The following is a 10555-nucleotide window of genomic DNA, read 5'->3' as shown; positions in this document are numbered from 1 at the left end:
TGGTGGTGGTGGTGTTGTGGCGGTGGCTGGTCGATGCCATCGCCCGGCAGCGCGGAGGAGCGGGGCAGCCCCGCCGCCCGGCCCAGCGGGGCGATCGGCCGCCCCCGCCCCGCCGCACGCAGCGGGCGGCCCCCGGCCCGCCCCACCTGCCCCGGGCCCCGCGGCTGCCGGGCGGGGCGGCCCCCGCCGGGGCACACGCACACACGGAGCCGCCGGTACCGGTGCGCGCAGCCCGGGCGGGCCGCCCCGCCGCCTCCCGCCGCCCACCCCCCCGCGGCTACCTGCCGCCCAGGCCCTCCCCGCCTTTGTGCCCGCGGCCTCCCGCCTCCTCCGCCGTTGCCCCCGGCCGCCGCCAGGCCCACCCCGCCCGCTGTCAGCCGCCGCCTCAGCGCGCCCCGCCGCCGCCCCCCGGCCCGCCGCGGCCCCCGAGCCCGGCCGCCCCGTACCGTGCGGCTCCGCCATCCTCCCGAGGCGCGCTCGGCACCCCCCTCCCCGCCCGCCCCTGCCGGCCACCGTCTCTGCGCACCGAGCCGTCACGGGACTCCCCGCCCACAGACCTCCCGCGGCACCACAGGGGCGGGCCCGCCGAGGCGCGGGGCGACCGACCGCTTCCAGGTTACGGCGCCGCCACCATCTTGGCGGCGGGCGGAAGTGGCCCGGTTGCCCCTGGCGACGGCGAGGCGGCGGGGGGGGGGGGCGCCGTGGCGGGAGGTGCCGGGCCGTCCGCGGCGGGGCCCCCCGCTGCCTCTGCCGTTCCCGCGGGGGCCCGCAAGCCCTGCGGGGCCCGGGCCGCCCCGAGCAGGTGGCCAGTGCCGCGCTGCCTCACCGGCCACCCCTCCCGCTGAAAGCCGGGGGAAACCTGTGCCGAGATTCCCCTGAGGGCGCAGGACAGCCCGTAGCCCCGGCGGTCGCTGGCTGCGGCCCGTTAGAGTATCCCAAGGAGCGGGCACTGTTTTCCCGCCAGTCCCACTGTTTGACCGGAGCGTTTGCCCCCCGGGACCGACGGCACCAGAAATTCCGGTGTCCTGAGGCCCTGTGGAGCGGCTCTCCTCAGCGCCCAGCCACCCCGCTCCTGCTGCAGGTCACCTCCGGCTACTGAGGTGTCATGAAAGAGATGGGCCAGGGGATTGCGGCCTTCCCGCCTTCCCTGTTTCTACAAAAGCGGGACCGTCCCACTTGGCACCTCCTATGACCTTGAACCAACACGCCGAGATACCACAAGCTAGGCGCAGCCAAGCCACTCTGGCAAGGAATACACATGGGAGCTGCAAGAAACTGCGGCAGCCGTTCAGAAGGTGGCAACCACACCTCTGCATAGGCGAATATGCTCAAGTGTGACGGAGCATCTACCATTGGTTGTTGTTTGATTTCGGATGGGATTTTAAAGCAAGTTCTTTGATGACTTGTTGCAACAGACCTTTCAGTATTTTGCTGAGAAATGTTTAGCTTTTTAATGCTAAATTTTCAGGTGGTTGCAATCAGTTCCCCTTTCAAGCCTAGAGGGATTCTGCAGTGCAGTAGCAACTCAACTTTCTAATTTCTGAAACACATTACAGCTAGTGGGAGCCTACTAATTGACCTCAGTACTTGCTGGTCTGGACTGGTCCCAGTGGCGCACATTCAAAAAGAACAGCACCCACCTCAGCAGAATGAAAATCATTAATAAACTTGGGAGCTGTTTCCTACATCAGATAGATCTAAGTGTCTGCTCTTTCCATCAGTTTTTTACAACTTTTGGCAACCATCAAGGCTACTTTCAGTGAAACAAGGCTATTTGCATTCAATTATCTGGGTTCTGACAGTTTTCTTTGTGTGATTCTTTGGTGAACCAGACAGTTCAATGTGGTTACATGCTTTTTTACTAATAAATGCTGGACAGCGTTTAAAGCAGAATTGGCTTTTTGGCATAATGGGTCACAGGGCAGAAACCAGGTGTAACTTCCTAGTGACAATATTTCTTACAATGACTGGATGTTTATTTGTTGTTATTACTCAGCAAAACATTCAATGTGGACAGTGCACCAAACCCCTACAAGGCATGGAAATATGTGCTTTGCCCTGAAAGCTTGGAGTCTGAAAGAATTTTTTCTTGTGTAGCTTATTTGAATGCACACAGATGTCTACATATAACTACAGCTTCTGTATTAAAGACCATAGTGTGTATTCACCCCACATAGGGAGGATCTGAATGTTTTGTTGACCGTGTACTGTGCCTTTACATTTCTCAGGCTCTTTGTGTGCAAAGTGCCACCGCCCAGTCGCTTTAGGATTGAAGAAGTATGTGCAAAGGATATATGCTACACGTACTCTGGTTCAGTTAGAGATTTTACTTCTGTTTCCTCTCTCTTTGCTTTTAAAATATGATTTGAAATCTAAAAAGTTATTACTCTGTACTCCAAAAACCTGGTTTGCTCTTTTCAGGATGAAACATAAAACTGAAAAGCTGATATAAAGCAGAGCAGGACAATTGTCACTAGACAAAGAACTGGCCAAGAAATTTACACTGATAACTCCACCCTTCTGTTGCAATTCCTTAAGTATGTCTTATAAGATTAGATCGAACCTACAGTAATACTTGTGCCAACTAACAGACCTTTTTGCAAAGGCAGAATTGGTACACACAAGATTTGTTTTTAATCTGCACAAATGGAGTAGTTTATACCTTCCTACTGGATGCTGGAAGGCTCAGGTCTGACCTACTACCAGCCTCCATCAGCATTGTTTGTCCCCAAATCTTCATCGACACAGACCTGACCCAGTGCAGAAGGTGAGTATAAGAGTCACAGTCCTTACAAGTATTAGTTAACGGTGTGTCAGGATCAGGAGACTACACTGACGGGCCTGTATTTTGAACCTTGTGGTATTGCAGCTGAGTACCTCTCTTTAAGATAGATCCACAGACAGTGAGTCAGAGGTTCCTCAGTCTCTGTTGCCCCAGAAAACCCATAGAACTGTGTGAGGATCTTGAATTACTGCCATGCATACTGAAATAAACAGGAGAGAAAATATAATTAACGAGCATTTCATAACCTACATGCGTACAGGTTCTGAAGGGGTTTCACTGGCAATTTCATTTGGACATTGCCTAACTTTTAAACACTTGGCTTTGCAAAATTCATAACGTTCCTTTAACACCTGTGGTTTTTCCTGGGTTCCTGAGAAGGACAATTGTCAACGCAGGATCACACAGCACCTCAATGGGTCATCAGCCATGCTGGTACGTTTGCATGTTCAACACAGACCTCTGCCTCTTTTACACAAAGAGAAACAAATAGCAACAGTGGATTGTTATCCTCCATCTAGACCAGCAGTGGAGGGGGATAAGTGTTGGAATTTGGATTATTCAGTGGATTCATAAAACTATTCCTAAGGCTATTTAGTATTTACACAGTTGTTTCAAGCATGTTTCTACAAAGCAGTATGATTTATTAGGAGCTAGTTCTTACACAATGAACTAAAATAAAGTAATCAATTAGTTAAGCTTGCTTAAGCTGACCACAAGATCAGTCTAGCAACTTCAGAATCATCTTTTGACTGAATTCAGATACCTTTGATATAATACCCTCACTTGCTTTTTCTTAATTTACTGGCTGACAGACCAATGAATTGACCCTTTCTCTCTTGGTCATGTGACCTTTTCACTACCTCCTCCCAACTGTAAAATTTTTGTCATCTTAACCACAAGAAAGCCTCCTCTCCTCCCCCAGGCAGGCAGCTGCTGCCTCATCCAAGGACACTCAATTCTAGTCATTTCTGTACTGTGGGTTGGGGCAGACAGCACAAGAGGCAAATTCTTTGCCAGCTGAGCCAACGTGAAGGCCAGCCTTGGGGAAGCTCTGTTCTACTTCCAGCTCTGGAAGTCAGAATGTCCCAGTGAGCACAGCCCATTGCGCCCTTTTCCACCCATGTACCCCTCTGCTCTGCCCTGCGTAGTGCTGCCTTCCACAGCTCTCCCCTGCTTCTCCATTCCCTTCCCCTCCACCTGTACCTGACCACCTGTAGACTTCACCTGTTCCTTCCCTAGGCTCTCTCCTTTCTTAACCTCCAGCAGGACCTGAACTTTGGTTCCACACTCTGATCCTAGTTCAGTCTCTTGTCTAGTTCTTCATCTCACTGCCTATCCCCCTGACTTTCCTGTCTCTTCCTTCTCGTCCCTTTGTACTGGCAAACTGAATTCTGCTGTGTCTTCTGCCAGTTTCTTGCCAGCCAGTCTCAGCATAAAACTCTTAATTCCCAGTTTCATTTTCTTTGTGAATCTTAATCTTCTTTTATCATGTCTCAAACCTCCAAATTCCCAGTCCCAGGTTCTAGCTCCCTCTCATCTATACCTCAATCTACTCAAGCCTTCCTGCCCTATCCTATTCCTTTCCCATCTCTTGAATCACCAGTTTACCATAAGTCTGGCTTCAGTCTCTTAGCCAAGGGTTGCAACAGGTTTACTTGTCCTGGAGGAGAGAAGCATGCTTCAAAGGCTGGTGGCACGACAAAGCCCATCTAATTTTCTGAGCATCATAACAATCATGAAAATATGTGAAAAAATAAATGAAAAAATGCCTTTGTCATTGCTTTTCTATCTTCCTCTTGAATGTCACCTTGGCTCCACTGCTTTTATTATGAGTACAAAAAACTGGGAAGGCTGGAATAGTTAGCACAACTCAGGAGCTGAAGGGGAAAGAGGAAGGGTCCTAGGCACAAAAACTGTACCTGAAGGCTGAACATAGACTTTAAGAGCCCTTGTCAATTGTCTAGGAGCTAACACTCCCAACAGAGTGGCTGACAACAAGTTCCGTCACGTTGAAGACAGAGACTGCCCCACCAGAGCGAAAGCTTCTACTGGGTGCAAGATGCTGTTGCAATACAAAAAAGGATGCAAAGAAGGGGAACCTCAAAATGTGGTTCTCTGTTGAAGGACTACAGTACAGTAGGATGTTGCTATTTTTACTGTCTGTTTCTTTTATGTGTTCAGAGTCAGGTCGGCTTACTTGAGTGACAAGAAATTATTTTTGCTTTTCGTTCAGTTGGTTCTACAAAGCAAATGTATGCTAAAAGGACAGAGTGTGCTTAAGGTACCTATGTTCTCAAAACCAAGCAGTATGATTTAGGGCTGTAAAACTATCATGTAAAAAACAGTTCTGGTCCTGCCGGCTTCAACGTTCAACTCATTAGCCACCTATCTATGTCAGGCTGTTAGCAATTTTTTAAGCAGACTTCCTAGTCTTGCAGGAGCTCTTCCAGGTGGAAAGACAGGACGTATCAACGCTAAAACAGCACGTCCAGAATGCCAAGCATAAAACTATGTTCTCTTATTTACTTGCACGCACACAAACTTTTTCAAGTATGCATTGTGTCCTAACTGCCCCAGGGCCAGCAGTTCTTCAGTTGATTTAGTGCAAGGGAAAACTGCAAATCCAGCAGGCTATCAAGCAAGCTAATCTTCAGTTACACAAATGGAGAGACAACCAGTTCAAACAATTTATCTTTCAAAGTCAACACTACAACAGAAACAAGCAAGAGCTTTTTCATTCACAACAGACAAGAAACTGTATTTTTTTAGTGTAGATATTCTAGACAGGGTAGTATCAGCTGTTAGAAACTTCCTACTTTTCTCTGCAGTGAAAGACAGGGCGAATTAAAGGCTTCAGTTGTCTGTACTTCGAAAGGGGAGAAAGGCTGGAATGAAAAACTCAGTTAAACTGAAACAGATGCTGATTATTCCAGCTCCAGACAGGCCATCCCTAAAGAAACCAACCTTCCTTGACTTCATTTCGTTCTTCTGGTACTTGCAAAAATTCATTTCTGACATCCCAGTGTAACTCAAAAGCACAAAGCAGGATCCAACAGGACATTCTGTGCTCTGGTGGACAAGCTTCTCTTAGCTTGGGTCTGCAGCACCTGAATTTCAGTTGGCAGTGTGCCTACCAAGGACTAACCATGTCCAGGGCCAGCATAACTCCCACAGCTAAGGGGCAAGAAGGGATGGGTATTCACAAAAGCTTGTTTAAATCTACAGAGGTTAAGCTTACTCTGTAGTCAATAAGATAAGCCTGTGCTTAGGCAATCTGAATCATATTCTGAAGAAATCGCTTTTTCCATTGACCTCACGCAGACCCTGGGGAATTGAGCTTCGCAAGGGAAAAGCCACTTCCTCCCCAGGAAAGTGCATTCAAGCCTAAATGGCTGTGGGTTCACCAGCTTTTTACGTGCCGCAGATTGCTGTTGGACTCCAGCGCTGCATGAGCACTGTAGATCTGCATGCCTGCAGGTGGTACAAGGCATCTTCCACCATTGTACCTGTTTCACTTGGCTCTTATGTCAACCTTCTAAAACTGGCTGGCACCAATAATCTGGTACAGTGTGGCTTAGGTTTCATTTACACTGCATGTTGTTTCATGCCTTCAAAGGTCTGTGAAGATTAATACCAGGCTGACTGGTATGGCACGGTACGTAGGAATGTGAGTATAGCCCAAGTTTTTCTCTGCTGAACTTCGCACAAGGGCATATCCTGCCTCCATTCCGCATGAAAGAGGGAGCAGGCTTCCACTTACCTGGTGTCCTCTCTGATCCTCAGCAGCCACAACAGGGTAGCAGTGTGGCCTGTCCTTCAAAGGGAGCACCTGAAGACAACAGTTCCATACAGTTACTTACCATTTTTAGCTGATAAAGGTGTGAAGCCGAAGGAAGGAGGCTGCCACAGTAGCCAAGAAAGGGGAAAGGTCTCTGAGAGTGGTGGCCCCAGGGAGGCAGAACAATTTTGTTACAAGGTTCCTTTAGATTACTGTAAACAATTCAACTGTGTCCTAAACATGACTGGGAGTGGCAGCACATCCATGCTGAGCCACGTAAAAAAGCCAGCTGCCCCATGCCCAGGCAAGTATCGTTGCCAGCAGGTTAACCAAGGCCATAGGCAGAAGCAGTTTTACTCAGGATTACATCTTGTCACTGCTGCAAGCTCCGCTGTCTGAAATGTGGAAGAAGATGTAGATCAGCTGAATAGAAGAGTCCCCAGGAAAACAAACAAACAAACAAACAAGCCAACCAACCTCATCTACATTCTGACAAAGAGAAAAAAATTCTTTAAGTAATTTGGGACGGGAAAATTGAGTTGGAATGAAATATTTGCCTGTTGGTCTTAATAGCTGCAGCTCTGCTATCTATTTTCTCTCCCGCTTCCAGACTGTCAGCAGGGATTGAGTGTTCTCCTGGAGCCAGGGATGGATTTCCTGAATGGTGACAAATAGCAGTAAAGCCTGAAGCCAATTCCACAGTGAAATCATTATATAAATTGCTCTTTCCTGCAGAAAGAGATGGATGAAAAATAAAACAAATGAGAAAATAGTATGAAATGAGTAATCTTACAGTTCAGTTACAGGAAGCAAAAATAACTACTCCAACAACGATGCTGGCTCAGTCAGGGAGCCAGGCGTTACAAGGAGTACACCTGTAAAGGAAAATTTCAGTTGAGGATTTCTGAAAAAAAACTGAAAACTAGATTGGTCAGGTGCAGAATGATTTTCCAAAAAGACAAAATAAAACTCCAGAGCTGTGAAAACTAGAGCACAGTGAGTGCAGGCAACTACAGTATTTATTATTATTATTCTGGTAGGGCACAGAAGCCTTGATCTTGATCTTACGTGCAGGGTGCTGTACAAAAAGAGTGTTCTGATTCAGAGATTGAAAACTAAACGTAAGACCAGAAACATGACACACATTTGTCACAGACACAGGGAGCATGAGGAAAGAAAAGCAGACAGTGTACTGCCAAGTTTTTTTATAGGCCATACAGACAAGGAGAGCATTGGAGAGAGCTCTGAAAGATGATTTTCTCAACACACATTAATAAGGGGTTGGTTGCAAGGCTGGGAGAAAGTGTAGAGATGTTTGAAATGGTAACAAGTAGTCAGTGGAACTGGTCATCGCAACCTGATCTCAGGGAAGAGCTGACGCCCTGGTAATGCTCTGAAACAGATGAACAGGGATGGGCTAGGGAAAGACAGGCCTTGAAGAGGTAGGCATATGACACACAAGAAAGGAGAGTTAGTAGACAGTAAAGAAAGAAGTGACACAGAGTGATGGGCTAAGAACAGTCCTGCATTGTGAAGGCACGGGCTTGGTTACTGAAGAGTTTTCTTTCCCCCTCTTGTTTCTCAGGGGGAGAAGCAGTGTTTCAAGGGAGAGTAAGACAATCATTTGACTGTGTTAAGAGATTTATGGTCTGACTTTACCATGTGTTAAAATATTGATTCTCTTTCTAACATATGCTTCAGATATTGACTTTTTTCTCTATATAGAATACTGACTTCTGCATACAAAAGCTGGAACTTCATAGAAGGATCCAGCGATGCTGGGTAAATACAAAGTGATGTAAGTGAAGCACAAGTATCAGATTTTTTCCACTCAATTAAATAAAAAAGCAAAAGAGACACGGAGCAGTCCATGGCAGTGAGAAGCTGGAATAATTAAACAATAATACGACAGACGGTGCATTTACGGGCAATTACAGCATGCCTCTGCTGGCACTTTAAGGCACAAGGCCAAAGACTTAAGCGATTCAAACCACACAAGTAGAACAGTAACCTCCTAGAAATGCCAGTATAGAGCATCTGGCTTGGGAGCCCAGAATGGGACTTACACATAGCAATAAGACAGGCAGGCAGGTGTCTGCATTTACTGGATGTTACTGCTAGAGACAGAGCAGGAAGAGCAGCCCGTCAAAAAGCTGTTTCTGTGTCCCTTGGATAATACTTTTCCAGGCACATTTAGGTATGTAGCGCTAAAAGACAAATCTTCACGGTGAATAAGGACATTTCCTCTTCTCCTGCGCATACAGCTTGAGGATACCACTGCATCAAATGATGGCAGATTTAAAGTATTTCAGAAAGCTCAACTAAAAGAAATCACTCATCTGTCAACTCCCAAAAACAAGGGCTGGCTTAAACATCAAGCTATCAAGTTTCAGGCTCTGAAGGCATTTGGGATTTCCTCAGGGGGTCACATGAGGCTTTCTGTTCCCCACCTTACCCCACCCAGCAAACGCAAACCACCTTCGTCCTCCTGCCTCTGAAGAAGATGGGCTCTGTAGCCCTTGGTACCACTCAGCAGCTTAACAGGACAATTGCATGAAATCTGCACAAGTATTCTTGAAAGTATTGGTATGTGTTATTCAACACATGTCACAGTCATGCTGGTACGCTACCTTTCTGACCTTGTCAGCACATATAGAAGTGAAACAAGCTGTAGAGATTTTTAGAAAAGAAAAGAGAGAGATCTCCCTGGAAAGCAAACACAGATCGGGTGTTGTTAAAAGCTTCTTAAACTGTCAACAAAGTATTTCTTTAAACTCAGAACAGAAAATCACCTTCAAGACAGGGAATTCTCATGAAAGTGCCTTTATTTTTAAACACCCCATGTCTGCAGCTACATGATTATACAGGATACTGAACCAGATTTTTGGTTTTAAAGTATGGACTTAATTCCAGACTTTCTTGTCATATGGAAAAAATGGAAAACATGAACTTGAAAGGCTCAAACAGCAGAATGAATATAAAAAGCATTTAGCATGTATAAAGACAAAACCCAAGCCTCATAAACAAATGTGAATGGCAACATTGCTTCACCTAAATGCTTTTTTCTACTACTTAGTAGGAGATGTTTCTCAAGACTTAAAATAAGTGCTGTTTTGTATCTGCAGGGCTTTCAGCAAGCAGTGCCCCACGTTACGAAACTCTCCAGATTCCTGCAATGCACATCTCTGCTGTCTGCTGCACTCAAGAGTATCTGGGAAGAGGAGGAGGAAAACAAGCTTATCATTTATAAAATTATTGCTGGTTTTGTGGTTGTGAGGCTTTCTGCAGTGTACAAGAATAACTTGGTTGTGACATCAGTAAAATAAGGATATGCAACCTAAAGTGCATTGCCCTCTCGGTGGATACCACTCTCACGCTTTGTCAAATAACTTTGGGGTTTCTATGAAGGTCAGGTCTTAGGATTTTAGGAAGCTGCATGCCATGGGGACACAACTTGAGACCTGAGCATCACCACGCTGTGCGCAAGGACAGTCTTGTTCTGACTTCTGAAGCCACATGAGGCGGCACCAAGACAATGCACTGATTGAGCACGGTTCCACTGCAAGTGCGTGGTGCTTTTCCCGGATTGAAGGGTTTTAGCAAAGTATTTCAGCTTTCTAGCTATTTCTGGCAACCGGAAAGGCCCATAAGCGAAATGAGTGTATGTTCAAGTACATGTCGACCCCAGAGGCAGAAAAATGGCAAAAACACGGTATAACTATGCTGTCTGTAGCAGAAGATCAGGTCCCTCACCTGTAATTGGAAAAGTCACATATTCTCCTGTTCTTCTACCAACAAAACAAGGGGAATTAGGTCCTCTATGCTACATTTTCTTCTCTCAACTATGGCTAACATCACTCTAGTGAATAAATACCAGCCTCACTCAAAGCTAAACCTATTCTTGTTTTTAAGGCACTTGGCGATACTAAGCTGCAGACAATGGTCATGCCTCTCCCCTCTCTCTTACAATCCTTCCAGTCCTGAGGGTGGTA

This window comes from Falco peregrinus, chromosome 1 (assembly GCF_023634155.1).
Source record: "Falco peregrinus isolate bFalPer1 chromosome 1, bFalPer1.pri, whole genome shotgun sequence".
Classification (NCBI taxonomy): Eukaryota; Metazoa; Chordata; class Aves; order Falconiformes; family Falconidae; genus Falco; species Falco peregrinus.
The sequence above is the reverse complement of the archived record's forward strand: the minus strand, read 5'-3'. Positions refer to the sequence as shown.